At 31.7% G+C, this 18,081-nt stretch overlaps 1 protein-coding gene across 2 annotated transcripts in view; it reads right to left on the bottom strand.

Moving 5' to 3' along the window:
* The window catches only part of LOC149477752 (trehalose transporter 1-like protein), a 71,321-nt gene extending 54,666 nt beyond the window's left edge, over positions 1-16,655 (bottom strand). The window contains exon 1 of one of the 2 annotated variants that reach the window (XM_089710362.1): positions 16,518-16,655. The gene's annotated coding sequence lies outside the window, so the exon portion shown is untranslated. Of the gene's footprint in view, positions 1-10,843; positions 10,867-16,517 lie in introns of those variants that run through there. The other variant, XM_089710361.1, reaches the window with a different exon arrangement.
* Between the last annotated feature and the right edge of the window lie 1,426 nt (positions 16,656-18,081).

Below are 18,081 nucleotides of genomic sequence, written 5' to 3'. Positions count from 1 at the left end.
ATATTATGTACGACATAGTATAAAATATAAAATATTCAACACGGAAATATAATTATGAATACGAAGTCGCTTCCCTCTGTCTGTCCTATGTATCCTTAGATATTTACAACAACACAATTTTGATGGAGCTTCTTTAATAGTCAATAGATAGTGATTCAAGAGGAAGGTTAATATATAATTTGTTAAGTTTTAGGCAAAGCGGGCGAAGTCGCGAGCGGAAAGCTAGTTATGAACATAAGTAAAATTAGAGTTCTATAAATTCAGTCACTTTAGTTGGAATCGATTCGGCTTGTGTTTTAAATGTTCAAATGAGGTTCTTACTGATATTACGAAATGAAAAATTGGCAACGTCTCAATAGAAAATTACACATATTAATTAGGTATGTTATTCTAAACATAATCAGCCTTAATCAGCCGTCAGATTAGACACTAATAATAAACTATCGTTCTAATTAGGCTTTTGATTATTATCTGAATTATAGAATATATAATCTCTTAGATAGCTGTGATATGTAAAAACGGATATTTTACGCGTGTGTATCAAAGATTACCCAACTTTAATCTATACGAATAAAACAATAAAACTGAAGTGTGCCATATTCCTTATTCTTCTATGAAAAACTGATTATATTATATTTTGTCTATGTTATAATAAATTGATCATTAATTTCACAACTTATTTAAAATGTCTCTGATAGACATCTGACACGTGTCCTAATATGTACCTAATTCTAATACTGTTTCTCTATTTCTAATAGATAAGCTAAACAGAACATTATTATCATTATTCATTAGATATTATGAAGCTGTGAAAGCAACTTAAAATTGGCAAATTTCTTTAATCGTTTTTTTTACCACCTGTTCAAAGACAGTTTTGTTGCTTGCATATTTTTTATAAAACAATCTAAAAAACAAATTAATTTGAAACTTATCAGGAAACGTTACACTAATAAGTTATTCGTGGTAGGTATAACAAAAACACAAATCAATATATATTTAACAATAGTTATATAATTTCCGTGTTTAATCTATATATTTAATGGTTATATTGGCATTGTTGAATCACATATTTTTAGGGTTCCATTGACCTATAGAAAAATAAATTTTATCCTATTCATTAATTTCTACCATCCATACTAATATTATAAATGCGAAAGTAACTGTCTGCCTGTTACTCAATCACGCCTAAACTACTGAACCAATTTGCATGAAATTTGGTATGGAGATATTTTGATACCCGAGAAAGGACGTAGGCTACCTTTTATTGCGAAATAATAATATGTACCACGGGCGAAGCCGGGGCAGACCTCTAGTACCTATACTATAAATAGTAATTTGTAAAATCGTATAGATAATATTGAAATCATTAGCCACAAACGATTATCAAAACAAAATCAATAATAATAAGTAGGTATGTACTTACATCTATATCTATACATATAATAAAATCGTAGGAAAGTCAAAACTGTACATTGAATATTTTTTTAAAAGAATACTTGATCCATGATCTATAATCGATATAGAAGCCAAAAATATAGTTTTTAGAATTTTTGTCTGTTTGTCGGTTTGTCTGTTTGTCTGTTTGTCTGTATGTATTTCCGGGCTAATCTCAGAAAGTACTGCATAGATTTACTTCAAATTTTGCATGAATATTCCTAAGAGGTCGGGTGAGGATAGTTTAAACATATTATCATGATATCACCTTCGCGGGAGGAGCTGTGAACCTTTATTTTTCTTACATATTCCGTGTACTACGACAGCGTACAATCTAAAGACTCATGTTTAAATGTTGGTTTCGAGTAAGCCATGCTATTATCTAGCTTTACAAAATAAAAACTATGTCATTTACGTAATTTGGGCAGAGAAACAGTTTAATGAATTTAGTAGTATAAAGACAAATTTGAAACAGCGCCATCTATGAGATTTCGTAAAAATCAAATCAATTTACATGTTATCACTACTGAACAACTGTTGAAAATTAATAATTTAAATATAATCATGTTATTTATTTAACTCTTTAACCCATATCTTCCCTTCCCTATAAGGTGCGCTTATATTTCGTGTGAATATACTACATTTTTAAAAGTGAGGGTAGATGTTTATTATTTTAAGTCAAACTAGACACCATTACAATTAATCTAATATTGATTGTGTTCATTGGTTACATTTTTAATCTTCGTGTTTTATAAATTTATAAAGAATAGAAAAAATTCGATCACGAGGCGGGACTCGAACCCACATAATTTCGTGATCGAATGTTTCTATTCTTTATAAATTTATTATTTATAAATTTATATTTATAAAGCATTTGAATAAATAAATAAATAAAATTAAAATAAATGTCATAAAACCAAAAATATCAAATTCAATCTTCGTGTTTTGTGAATTTTCACCATGCGTTCCCACAAAAGGTAAGTTGTTACTTTTATAGGTATTTATTTTTATAATGATAGCAATTCATGTTTTTTATTGGTTTTATAATGGTTTTATATTACACTTTTAGAATGAAATAATAAAATGATGAATTCTTTTTGACTTTTACAAGATTTTGAGGTGCGTTGGGAACAGTAGTTTGTTGATAAAATTTTATATGTAAGTAGCTTTTTTTATTGATTTACAATTATTAACGTTTGATTTTTTATTTACAGATTCAATGTTCATAAAATTATATCGCCTTTGGAAGACTATTTCTGCTGACAATTTTACAACAACACTTGAAAATTGATGATTTGATGATGAAGATAGTGGCAGCAAGGATTAAGTGGAAATTAGTAATCATCCGCTTCGTCAATTTTTGACTGAAGTTAATGTCCAACGTATGGTTCAATCATTGGAAGTATCTCGGGTAATTTTGGAGGATATTTTTCAGGAAGGAGAGGAGGGGCAGCCAACCACATATCAAACTACTACGTTTTAGTACCGAAAAAAATGTTATTGCCAAATGAAACATAAATTTTGCACTCACAACTGTACAAGTTATGATTTTTATTCTGACTTTGCTGTTATCTGATTATAATATTTATCGTTATGGCTATCGAGGTACCGACCGTACTGGGATGAGAGTACATGATATTATACCTACTCATCATCCAGGATTGCTTAGAGCATTTTCACACTGAAAAAGATGTTTTCTTTGAATCGTAGTTGCTTCATTTATTTATTTTTAATCATTTTACATAATATGTTTTATATTTGCCCATTTTCATTATATTTTATAAATAAAATGGAACCAACATAACTTTGTTACGTAGGTATCATTTCTCTATTAATAATCCGTAGGCATATTTTCCGAGCACCCCATTTAAGGTGCGGTCCTGAAATTATAAAAAGTTAATGTATACTTTTGCCTAATATAAGCTCAAGATCATTTTTAGATAAAAATAACAAAAAGAACTTATTTATTAAAATTTAGTAGATAAAAGAAATTATGTTACGATTTTATAAGAAAACACAGTATATTTATTAGGCGGCGGTGATCTCTTCCAGGCAAAAGATATTCATCAGCTCAATAAAATTGAATAGTTGTTGTTAGTTATTCTTTAAATTCACTGATTGTAATGAGCATTTCCGCATGCAAGTTGTATCGTAGTTTAGATATATCATAGTTTTGACACATTACAGTTCCAACAAAACCCTCAAATTTTTGAGCAGAGTTGAGCAAGATAATTTAAAAAATGTGCTGTGTTAAGTATTATAGAAAAGGTTAGTTCGTTGATAATTATCATTTCTTCATCATTGACATGGGTGTTGTTAAATGTTAGTAAAAATAAACTTTGACTGTTAATACTTTTGTTCAGTATTTACCTGTATGATTTTTGCTTGGTAATTAATATGTATATTTTCATGTCGTATAGCTAATTATAAACATAAGTGTGATGTGAAACTAGCTGGATTTATTTTTACACACTCACAGCCATATATTTTATATTAAAATAGTGTAAATCATAATATTTTTTCACAATTAAAAATATTTCCTTTTTTCTGATGGTGTTGGCATCGAATTAAACCGCGCTGTCGTTTCGTTCACTAAAAGTGATGTTATGAGGACCGAATATGTAGCCGCCTCAACTTACGGAAACGAGAGTAACCTGCGTTGTCTGTTAGTTATTGTATAGTCGAATTTAACGTTACATAGAAATTGGAATCTAAATATATTATGTATACTTAGGTATATTAAATCTGTACATGAAATATATTTCCTAAATAACTATCACGGGGTGATTAGGGATCGACACTGATGCCAAAGAAGCAAACAGTAAAATTTTTGTCCGTATAACCGGTATAGAAACAAAAACTACTCGACGGATTTAAACGAAACTTGGTACAATTATTTTTCATATTCCTGAGCAGAGCAGTAACTCCATTTTTAAGCTTTCGTCGCGTGTGCAACCTTAATGGTTAAAGCTACACAGAAATCATGTATTCAGAAAGAAATGTTCTCCTTATTATATAAAAAATATCTCCCGACATCATAAATGTCTATCTTTTATGGTTGACTCACAATAACACGTGTAACTTCCGATAGCTTAGGAGTTCGAAGCTTTCTGATTAAATTTGTCTATAACACTCTCAGTCCGTTTTAACTCAATTTTTATTTTCATGCATCAGTGCCACCTAAAAAATCTTTATCTCGAAATTCGAGCAAAGCTAAGAAAATGAGAAATAAGAGTTCTCAAGAATCGTTAGAGGTATACTCTAGGCCGAAAACAACACGTGTTATGCCGAGAACCTGAAACCGCTTCACAACGAGAATTGCGGCTCACAGCTGACCGCGAACGGCATGTACTATCCCGTGAGACCGAAACCTTCACTGAGAGGGTATAACGTCTCACAGCTGATCACGGCCGTCACATTTTATCTCGAGAATCTGAAACTTTTACTCAATATGAAGACCGTTTGACAAATGATAGGGTGCACCATAATATTATTCGATCTCTTGAAGATGAACATGAGCATAAGCAATGACTAGAGTAGGGACGCGAATATTACAATTAATTGAGACAAAAACGATTATTAAGTTTGTTTAATGAAAGATTAAGAATTGAAACTATTCGGTCTCTGGAAACGGACGAATAGCGAGAGGCCCCTCTTACTGCAGACAGATTTCGCATAGTCTTAATGACTTAGAGGTAAACATAGAAGATCAATCTATGAATTCGGTGGTGGGGTCCGACAAATATAAAAGTGGGTTTTCTTATAACCTCACAATTGATTACAGATCATCTTCTGTATAGGCGATATTAACGTAGTATGTTATTTTTGTAATGCTTTAAAGTGGAGTAAGGAGTCGGCTTTCGTTTGAAGATACACCGGAACCTTTGAAATCACTACTTTTAGAGGAACATGACGTGCAATCTAAACAGTTCTTAGACAATATTCGCTCTTATAGTAGTGCGTTTCAAATGATCCTTTGGTGCTCAACAATTATCAGAAGGTCCTTTCATGCTTACTTTTAAGATACAAGGTCAAGTTTACCATTTGATAGGATCCCTTTTGCCTGAAGGCCAACCTAAGTTTCTTTAAATATATTTTGTATTCGACTACAACGAATAGTCGAATACAAGAATTATCAATATTTCTCGAATTTAAAACTGAACTCATTTCACAATTTTAGAACATGTTTCATCAGGTTAATTCGTATGTATGCAGTTTTAAATCGACATTAGAAGCTTTTCCTCAAGATGGTGATATTAATATAAGATTGTTATAAATGTCTATCGGCACTCAGGAACTCCCTGGGCGTGTATAACGCCCAGGCCACAGTATTACAATTTTTCCTACAGCAGGGCGACGAATGTATTTTCGCATAGCAAAGGAGGGGAACTCGCGGGGGGTCAAGTGACGCGGGCCACGTACCATTAACATGCTTAGTTTGTGGTACCGAGCGCGAAAGAAAGTCATCGTGTTTTTGTTTTGTTACTATGTAAACTAACGTAATTTAATACTTAGGTACATATTCTATAACGGTGCGCTCAAACTGTTAATCTACATTTAATTTAGATTATTATTTGAAATACTAAGTAATGTAGAATTTAAATCACATTCCTTCATGTTTTCCTCAGATTTTCAATTTTCTCCGATTTTAAGATTTTTAGAGTGTTCAATTTTAATGTAGTTAAATTTTATAAGAGACAATTAAGAACATTCAAAAATAAAGTGTCACGTATTTTTTTTAAACGACGAATGACCTAAAACGACGTAATCGCGGACGAAGTCGCGGGCAACAGCTAGTCAATAATAATATTGTTTAATTTGATCTAAACCTAAACAAAAACTGCATTCAATTTGACTCAGTCGTTCACGTGCGATACTGTACAAATAAACGGTCAGATATAATTTATATTATATAAGTAGTAATGTAATTTGCTTCAGTTATCGAGTATTTTTCGTATTTATATTTGACCTGTTTCACGAACAGATTTAAAATCACAATAAACAAATTAAACTATTACACAGCTAACAAGAGTTCCCCATCAACAGTGATTCGATGAAAATCACGCGAATTTTTGGCACCAACCATAAATGTAATACCTACAGTTTTAAATATTTGCGAAGAGTCATTGACCTTCTGTGTTATGAAATTTTCCTTTGAATAATAGAGATACAGTCATAGTAATATTAAAATCGTTTTAATCATTCAGATTGTCTGTTTATTCACAAAATTTACGAACACTTTTTTTTTCACATCTAAACTACTACATATTTACACTAAACATATTTAGTACGAAACGTATTTCGAATCTGAATCACTAAACATATTTAGATTTTGATATTAAAATGATGGATTCTTGGTCTTGGTGTTGAAAATTCTTTATTAGTTAGGTAACTACATTTGCTGTATTATTTCTGTCGTTTGTGGAACTAATCATATTATGTATTACTAGCGGTCCGCCCCGGCTTCGCCCGTGGTACGTACATGTTTACGTTTTTTTTCATAAGAACCATCCTGGTGCTTCAAGGAATAGATTCCGCAGCGCACGCGATGACAGAATTTTTATTAAGGAATTTTTTACACCTTGGGTTACATTATTGCATTTTTGATTTTTTGGTAAGGATCTCTGATTTTTTTTGAAAATGCAATATAGCCTATGAATTTTTGAAATCGGTCCAGTAGTTTATGCGTGAAAACCATACATACATACATATATACATAATTACAAACCTTTCCTCTTTATAATATTAGTATACTTAGATGAAATATGTAATGCCTATTTTCTTATAAAACACGGTAAGTCAATGTACGCAAGAAAAGCCGTGGCGAAGAAAGTTTAATCTACACATGAACTTAAATACACAAATTATTATAAAAAAAATGAAAAGAATACATACATGCAACTATCGGTCTCTGGTCAAAAAAATATCACACACTTAGATTATGGATTGGTCTCCGCGCGCGCGCTACGACTAGATACCGCCGGCGTACTTTAAAAATGCGGCAACTAATAGTACGCCGAATTCGGCGTACCCAAGCCAGTCGTGTCACAAGCATTGTATGGAGAGGGCGAACCGATAGTTTATAAAGATTTTGAACAAAATTTGAAGTAAAATGCCCATTTGTGTCATAAAACTATTTAAAAATAATACAACACAAAATAAGAAAGACACTGGGATCACGTACCATCACTAAGTATCGTATTATTCGAAATTTCTCCTTTACTTCGAAAATTTTTTCTACGAAAATACGACGCCATTCAATGTTGCCGTACTGCATATCCAAAAAAATACACGTGGTTGAGGGAATCTTTAAGCAATAATTTGAATTTTTTTTTTCAATGCTATTACTAACACATGTATAAAAAAGTATAATAACAATAATTTATTCTTGTTTAATACATGTTTAACTGACTCATATAATATGTTATTTTTTTATTTCCGCTTTTTTACTTTTAAACAACCTTTGTGACTATAGTATAGTAGCGTCGCAAGTGGATTTGAGTCATGCGACTCAAATAGTTCATGGATTCGATTCCCGGCCAGGTAAGGATGAAAAAAAATATTTTTCAAAACTTCTTTCCAAGATGGCAGATTTCCCATTTATGAGGTAAAATTTATGTAGCTGGCAGCCCAATTTTTCACACACACTAGCGTCTTTACAAATTGCCTAACACACACTACAGAAATGAGTTGCCGCACTCACGGAGCTATTGTTTTTAGGTGGGGCGGTATCTAGTCGTAGCGCGCGCGCGGAGACCAATACTTAATCTAAGATCACACATGAAAAACATAGCTTTCTTCAGGTTAAAGAAGTTTTGTATTTACCCACTAAGTACGAGAATACAACATACCGAAACTGAAAACTTGCTAACTTCATCAATTATATTTAACACGTTTATCTTAAATATACATAAACATTTAAATAAGCCTTGAAAATTGTTTTGTTTTCAAATTTCGCAAATATAATGCAGAGTTCGAATTTTAAATTTCAAACTATGGCGCGCAAGGCGCGTCATCTCGTTTTTAGACCATGGACGGTATTTTTTTTTAAACACTTTTTTAAAAACGGATACCACAGATGTTTTTCTATGTATAGATTAAAAATATATTATGACAATTAAATTCACTATTTTTGTAACCTAGCTCCTCCGAATCAGCGAAAGTTTGAGGATAGGTCGTGAACTACAGTTTAAGTACTTTTCTATTTAGCTGATTGATGTTTTTTTTTTTAATAAAGGTCAGGTTCAATGACAGATTATTTTATATTGTCAAGGCCAAGTTTACATCTTTATGAGTAAGTATATCCATCTTCCGACATGTATTTTATTATTCATTAATTACGCGTTGCAATATTTCCTGGCCGCTCGTACGGAAAGATATTCCCTACTTTTGCCAACTCTATAATTAGAGCGACCGATTTCATTAACAACGGGAGGTCGCCATTTTGTTTTTCATTATTTACGCAGTAGTGGAATTTTTGTATCTATGCTACATTTTTGTTTATTGTCAATGGAAATTATTTAAAAATAGAAGCTGATCTTGAAAATTAGAATGTAGTTAATGTTCACTTTTTTGTTTTATAATAATTGATTGATTTGATACAAATAAGTAATATTCGATACATTTTATTTCTTAATTTAGTATGTTGCGTGTACAATTGCGTGTGACATAATTACTTTTATTGTGATGAACTTTTTCGTGAAAAATGTTCGTGCCGTTTTGGTAGGTAAAGGTATATAACCGTAATGGTAAGATAGTTATATTTTAATTCTATTATAATATTATGTACGTTATATGGCATTGTTAAAAAAGATAATTATTAAATTTCCTCTTAATTACCTATTTTAACAATGCTTGCGATTTCAGCGTAAGAATTTTCCCGTGAAAATAGACCCTATTGAAATTAGGTTTTTGAAAACCTTTATAATTTAATATATAGGTTATAATTATTACAAACATTACTATAGAACTGTCCTTGGTAAAGGTCAGTAGTTAATTTTAACGTAGGGAGTAAAACCATTTACTTCCGTATGTACTTTTACGAACTTAATAAAAATAATTACCTTTAGAAACTACTCTAGTTTAGGAATTATTGTATTTATAGTTCAGTACACGAGATATTTCTTAGAAGAATCTTCAATCAAATGTTTCTATAGTCTATCTAAATTAATTCTAAATTGACTTCGTAGAATTTATGAGATTTCGCAATAACACATACCTAAATCATACCTACATAGTACATACAAGCAGCACAAGAAACAAGGCATGATAGAAAAACGCTATAATGTTAAACAATATTATGATATGGGTATTAGATTTTAAATACGATAAAAGACCTAAATATTCAACTGAAAGAAGTCGATCCATTCCATTAGATCGTCGATTCTAGTATAATATTAGGTTATCCGATAATCATCGATTAGAAAACGTAAAATCTAAAATTTGTTTCATACACTTTATTTTCTTTGTTTAGGCATGCATGCGAATCACTACATCACTACATAGTATAAAACAAAGTCGCTTTCTCGGTCCCTATGTCCCTTTGTATGCTTAAATCTTTAAAATTACGCAACAGATTTAGATGCGGTTTTTTTAAAAAAGATAGAGTGATTCAAGAGGAAGGTTTAAGTATATAATTTATTAGGTTTTAGACAAAGCGGGCAAAGCCGCGGGCTGAAAGCTAGTAATATGGTATATCGTAACATCTCACTATGATTGTTATAAAAATGGTAATAATATCTTACATGGAAGAAAACAAAGAAACAAATATATTGACAACATGAATTTTGTCTATTGATAGTAATTTAGAGGTACTCACAACAAATAACACACAACTCCCCCACGAATTTTCTATTTATATATATTCAATTATTTTCACAAATCACTAGTATTAGTAATCTATCTCTCCACATTTTAAACGTGTTACTCTTACGGCGATGACGGACAGACTGAGTTAATATGTCGTCTATGGTGTTACCAATATGATAAATAATAAACAACTACCTTCACAGTCTTATTCTAATAATTAGCACGTGTTAATTTTCTTTGCTTATGTGATAAATAATATATTTATACGGAACATGACGTTGCAAATAAAATTATTAATTTGCAACATTATAGGTACATATTACATACATGACAGTTTGATCGTCTAACTGTTATTTTATGAAGGAAGGACAAAACAATCAACACAAATTCACATTTGTAGGGAGGTCATAGATATTTAGCATACCTACAGAAGATGTTTTAATTTCCTCGTTCTAGCAACGGTAGGATAAGTAAATTAAACTTTTTAGAAGGTAGATACCCATATATATAGATAAGCTAATGTTTTTATTTTCAAATTTTAATTTGTTAACAGGTTTTTAAGACGAATAAGGTGAAAGGATAAATCCGAAAACATACTTACGGACTCCTCTGAAAAGCAGCGCTTTTGGAGCCGCATATACCGACTGTTCCAAAAACTGAGTTCCAAGACTGTTCCGTGTGGTCCCTGCTTTTACCTATGGCTGAAGTCTGAACATAGGGGTATGTATAAACTTCACTAAAATGATTGCAATAAAAACATAGAGAACTCTACTACAGAATAACCCACGACATAAGAAGAAATGTATTGATACATACGATCAATACATTTGCACGCCTCATTTAGCGAAACGTTGAGGTGGGTACTACTGTCACTTCGCGCAAAACATCTGATTTTTCAAACTTAAAATGTCTTTATGTATCATACATTGCACTTGTAAGATAATACATACACACACATATTAAGAAAAAACACTATTTTTAACGTTCATGATATTTTTGATGTCATTTTTGTTATTTAAACTAGTTAAAAAGCAGTTTAAAAAAGTTCTGTCTTGGACGTCCGTGTGTCTGTATGTGCGGATCCTTTTTCTTGTTAACACGATAGCGACCGAAATACTTTACTAATCGAGTCTTTTTTTCTCTCTTACGCTTGAGTATGCTCAGGAATAGAACCCTTTCATTTTTCAGGGTCTGATTCGATGTGGTTTAATTGTTATTAAATAAACAAAAATAATAATTAATAAATATTTATTAAAAAAAAATTATGAGGCGTGCACTTTTGGATTTTCCAAATTATTCTTTTTATTTCGTTACGCAGTCATTAATTAATTGTGTAAATTTGTAAATTTAAAGCGCCTAGGAAATATAAACCTGGCAAGATAGTAAAAGTAAAGTGACAACTGTATTTTTACACGCTTTAATAACTCAGGCCCCGGAATCACAGACACAATAGAAAATCTATTGTGTCGTGGACCGATCGGGCCGTTCGGGGCTCAATGGGTTATATTAGCTTCACCTGTATGTTTGTAACCGACTTCTTTGGGCGCGATTTTGACCCACTTTAAACGGCCAGATTTCGTTCAAACTTTGTAGATTTATTGAGGACCGATGACAATACACTAATTTGATAAAAATTTTCTATTTTATAGTTCGGTTTTCTATAAAAAAACGTGTTTTTTAGTTTTTTTTTTAATCTATTATTATTGTATACGTTACCTTTGCATATTGCATTTAAGACATCTAATTATAGATACGTTTAATATTTTCCATATAAATTAGTGAAAGGCATGACCTTTTCGGATGATCATGCCCCTTGCCCAAAAAAGTAACCTTAAAATGTACTAGATACTGTAAGCTTCTGTTAACTTCCTGATAGATACGTGTTAGTGTATTTGTATAGTCTGTTACAATGTGGCTGGTCGTGCGTGACAGTTAAGTATTTTCAGGGTCGATTTGGGAGAAATGAATGAATGAATTTATTATTGTGCCAACGTAGAATTTTGTTTTATGTTTTGAATTTTGCGGGATGGGTTCTCATCATCATCATCAGTCTATATATTATGTTGCCACTGCTGAGACACGGGCCTCTTATGGGGTTACAGGTTATCCACCACGCTGGCCATATTCGGGTTGGCAGATGTCACATGTCATCGAACTTTTGATTCTTCGACATGTCGGTTTCCTCACGATGTTTTCCTTCACCGTTTAGCAGTGGTGATGTTATCGACATGCGCAGATAAATTGAAAAAACAATTTATTATGCGATGCAAATCAGAATAGGATAGACCCTACCTATCTTCAATGGTTCGTGTCAAATATTATTTGATGAATACGATTTACTTTAATGAGCTGAAACAGACCAAAATGTCCACGTTCTTATTTCAACTTCATTTTATATGGTCGAATATTCACAATTCACTTTCGTTGCATTAACAATAATTAAAGTTTCAAACATAACTTAACAAGTGTATTTTACGACATTTTAGATCTACGCAATTTTTCAAATTTAACCCCTGGAAGGGTTAACGTGTCGATATGTGGCCTCGACCGCAATAACAGCGAATATTTGCATTGCAATTGAATCTCTATTGCCTGTAACTTGATATCAAAGTTGCGTGTATCGTAACTGGAGCGGTAATATTTGTTTCATAATGTAGCATAAGATCGCGTAATCACTGTTATATTGCGAATTCGCTACGTTTAGGCGTTTTAGAGACGAAGCTCATAAACGTCGATTGGTAGAAATAATTTACAAATTATTTGAAGAAAACATATTATATAGATTCGTAATCGTATTACCTACTCAATACATAAATATTTGTCATAACTCTAAAAACGTTTAAAAATATGTGGAACCAATCTAGATATTTATTTATCAACTTGGTCGATGTTTAAATCAATTTCGTGAATTTTGTAGTCATGTAAAAAGTTACGGCGTCTCTCTTCTTGTCGAATTATTTCTGAAGTGGTCACTCCATGTTTCTTATAATTGCGAGGCTGATTTGAGCCCCTGAGGAATAGGCAGATCTGAAATACAAATACAAACAAGATGTCTACAGGAATATGTAAAATAACTAACTAAATATTTTTCTACTTTAAACAATTAATTGTGTTCGAGTTTGATCGTTATTTGTAACCTTGGCATTGCATTATGTCTTCCCTGATACAACAATACATAATTTTATAGCACGCTATGACCTTAGACAATAATAAAAACGTCAAGACGAATAAGCCACGTGACTACATCAATAAATGTGAAAAAAAAAAAACATAATCAAACGGTTTCCAACAAAATACCAATGCTATAAATAACTCGTTTTTGATGAATTCATAGAAGTTATATTAAGAAGCAATAAACACATGAGAAAATCCATAAATTATATAACTAGGTAGATGAAATTAATAACTTTGAATTTCGATCAATCAATGAATCAATCTGGCTGGAGCCACATAATTATCTGATACGTTTGTATAAATCATTCTTGCGTATTGTACATATTTTGTGCCTTCATTGCCTCTGTTTATAATTTTTAAATCTATAATCTTTTATTACGGAATACAGGATTTTGACATTTTATTGCAGTTACTTTAATAAATATTCAATCATGTCTTATGAAGGAGACATGTAGCATTAGCATAAACTGTAGTTATAAACAACTAGCTACACTCCGCGGTTTCACCCCCGTGGCTCCGCTCCTTGTGATGATATATTATAGCCTATAGCCTTCCTCGATGAATGGGCTATCTAACACCGAAAGAATTTTTCAAATTGGACTAGTAGTTCCTGAGATTAGCGGGTTCAAACAAACTCTTCAGCTTTATAATATTAGTATAGAATATAGATATATGCATAAAAATCCTCAAATAATCAATTGTACAACGAATTACTTAGTGGTTAGCATTTAATTGATCTAAATTTGTTTCATAGAAAGAATAAAGAGTAGAAAGTGAAACGTTTATTTCATGATAATGACAATGTTGAAGCTAAATCAGGATATTGAAGAAAAAAAATTAAAACTATATCTAGACGTAAAAATGATGCGTATAGAAACAAATAAAAAAATATGTGTAAAATAAAGGGCGTTCATAGCGAAAAACCCGTTGTACTGTTAATTGTAAGAATAATACAGTAATCTTAATATTCAAGTCTCGAGCAACGTTCGAACTTCGAACGCATTCACGAGCTTTCCTTGAATAAATATTTATTTGAATACTAGCATTCCGCCCGCGGCTTCGCCTGCTTTATCTAAAACATAATAAATTATATACTAAAACCTTCCTCTTGAATCACTCTATCTATTAAAAAAACCCGCTTCGAAATCCGTTGCGTAGTTTTAAAGATTTAAGCATACATAGGGACATAGGGACAGAGAAAGCGACTTTGTTTTATACTATGACTAAAATTATGCGAGATATAAAAAACGTAAAACATTTTATTCATAAAAATCTCAATGTTCAAAATTCCATAGAAACAGTTTTTTAAATTTACCAGTTTTCCTTTTCAAGGAACTTCAAATCTTACGTTGACGACTTACAAATATTTACACAGAGTTCATAGTATTAGGGCAAACTTATGCAAAATGTTATTTCCCAAACAAAGAGCCTCTTTTAAAGACATAAGTATAAAATAAGGAATTTCGTGTGTATAAAATTAATTTAACCAAGTGACACTACAATATAGGTTGGGCTTCAGGGCCACATGAGTACTAAGTAAAAATAAAGTAGGTAGTGAAAAGTAGGTAGTCAAGGAGTCGCTTTTAAGAACTACTTTTAAATCCTACTATTATTACTTATTCAAAAACATGAAAGAATATAATATAAATAATGCTTGAACAAATTTGACGTACAGTAGTAGATTTCCTTCTGATTTAACACGTGATTCTGACTGTCTACCACGCGCACAAAGTTTTTAAGTATATAATTACGTCGAATGAAATTACGTAATATTACCGCCATTTAAAAAATTATGTTAATGTACATTGTAACAGTCGAAACATGTTAATTTGAATGAATCAAGATATTTATAATTTATTATTCATACAATAGCACATGTTTTGAATATAAACGCTCGTGTGTTATCGGCCTTAGTAACTATTACAGATACAGCTTTGAGTTTTTGTGATTTGTCTGATGGTATGGATGGTACACAGTTTTGTACTATTTTATGATTTACTAGTATTTAGTAAAGATTTTGGAGATATTTCCAACAATGAAGTCTGAATGTTTTATTTATTATTTTTTAACATAGTTATCAATAGTTTTTGTAGATACCGATGGTTATTCTTATTTTCAACTGTACTCATATTAAAACTATAGATTTAGTTCTATTGTTAAACACAGGAAGCAATTAAATCGGCTTTAAAAATACTAATAAGCGCTCTAAGTATGCAAGTAGGCCCTACTTATAAAAATAAAAAAACTATAAGTTTTCAATAGATATAATATATACCTAACTTTACTTCTCATATAATAATATAATATTCATAGGATTAACCATCCGTACTAATATTATAAATGCGAAAGTAACTCTGTCTGTCTGTCTGTTACTCAATCACGCTTTAACTACTGAACCAATTTGCATGAAATTTGGTATAGAGATATTTTGATACCCGAGTAAGGACATAGGCTACTTTTTATCCCGGGAAATAGGATAGGTTTTATCCCGGAAATCCCACGGGAACGGGAACTATACGGGTTTTTCTTTGACTGCGCGGGCGAAGCTGCGGGTGGAAAGCTAGTTTACAATATATTAAGAATCTACCAAACATTGAGAATGACCATCTTGCCTTCAATCATAGTTCATTAAACTCTACAAGTTGTATACAGTATACTAGTTTCAACCTTCGATGCCGGCTGCTTTTTTATAACTTTAAAACCTTACTTACTTCATTTCTTATTCCGGTATCAAATACTAACAAAAATCACGTGGTACTCTCGAAATTGTAAGTACAAACGATAATTTTCTGTCTCCTGAAAAATCTAGAATATTTCAAAATTTACTTAATTCGATATTTCATTGTTTTACAGAACAATCAACTATGCGTCATTGTAAATTAAATTATCTTTTGTTATCTCTAGTTTTAGTGTGACCTGAATTATAGACTGCTTTTAACTAAAAATATATTAACGTAATAATTTAAACATGAATGAAATTAGGTAGGCAGTTACAAAATATAGGTACAAGTTTTGTTTTTGTTAATATTTCGTACAATACTGTTTCCCAAATAAGCAATACAATTTTTAGTATATTAACACAAACAAACATACATACATACCTACATATCCAATCATAAAACAACCACTATAATATAATACATAAATCACAATACTCGCACGCTAACACCACTATTCCTTCAATAAAACTGAATCCAGAGTTAAAATTAAAAATAACGGAGTCCGTAGCGAGTGTTCGAGAATCGAGAGGTTAGTAGGGATGTGCCGGTTTGTCGATGGAAATAGGGTTGCCAATCGTATGAAATGTCGATTGTATTTACATAGGTATAAGGTAACGATAATATAATTGTTCATAGCTCATACCTATATTACTATATTATAGTTTAGTACCTGAGATATTATTTTTTAGAAAGCAGTCAGACATTCAAGGCACAAAGCTTTTAATAACTATATGATATAAATTATGTTGCATTTTTTGGGTTTCTGGTCATGCGTGTCATGTTTCAAAATATTTTTATTTTTCAAGCTATAATACCCATTGTTTATGGATATTTATTTAGCTAAAATACGCGGAACAATATTTTTAAGCTATTGCATAGCTTCTATCGCGGGCCTTGTGCGCGGGGACCGAATCCAGAAATTGCCTAACGAAAAACCTCACGCTCCCCACTCCGACGGGCACGGAGGTGTGGCTTGAAGGCATAGCATGCAATAGCTTTACCGCGGCAGTCCCCGAGTGCCACACGTCTTTTTTTTATTTTATAACTGTAGGATTGCCAACCCTACACTTTTAGTGTTGCACTAGTTAAAAGCTGAACTTATGTTAATTTAAAAGCAAAAGTAATCGATATCGATTAAAAATACGTTTTAAATTGAGATCATAATATAGTGGCGATTTTCGTTTGTTTGCGGTTTCTTAAAAAAGAAACAACAACACTCACTTTAAGGAAAAACTTTTGCATGTTAAAATATTTTAATACATTCCGTTACAATCAAATCAGCTGGTAAAATGAGGTTGTTGACCTCTTTCCGTTATGTTTTTTATGTAAAACACTTTCATTATCATTTTTGAGGAAAATTTTAAAGAATTTTGTAATAATATAGCTACTGCCATGCATAATGTGTTCTGTACCCGTATTTGTCAATAACTCAACTGTTTCTATGTATGTAATAGATTTTAATGAATGTTTTCTTACTATAAATGAATATGTCAATAGCCGCGTACGCGCATACGAGCAGCCTCGTGAGGCAGCCGCGTGAGGCAAATCCTCGGTCGGTCAAGACGAGCCTCTCCCGAGGCAAACCCACGCACTGCCTCGCCCGAGCGTGCCGCGGCCTGAGCCAAACATTGTCGGTTTTTGTCCAATTAAATATTAACGTAGAGATTGAACTGAAATTGAACTTCCGAAAAAATTAGAGCATGTGAACAGAGGTCGTTCGTTGTTCATGCACTAATTTGAATACGTAATGTTTATAAAATAAACTAGTTTTTGTTTAGATTTTCATAAATTAAGGTTTCTTATATAATGTAGCTGGCATTATCTAATAATAATCAAAGAGCAGTAAAACGTTTTTATACCTATTCGCTACAATTATTCAGATTCATCTAATGTATGCGATACGCCATACCTACCTACAGCGACATCGTCAGAATGCGAAGGTTAA

The sequence above is a fragment of the Colias philodice genome, chromosome 24 (assembly GCF_061535455.1).
Source record: "Colias philodice isolate Cphi_HAF_F1 chromosome 24, ilColPhil1 Martin Lab GWU primary, whole genome shotgun sequence".
Taxonomy (NCBI): Eukaryota; Metazoa; Arthropoda; class Insecta; order Lepidoptera; family Pieridae; genus Colias; species Colias philodice.
Note: the sequence above shows the minus strand (reverse complement) of the source record. Positions and strands in the feature narration are given on the sequence as shown.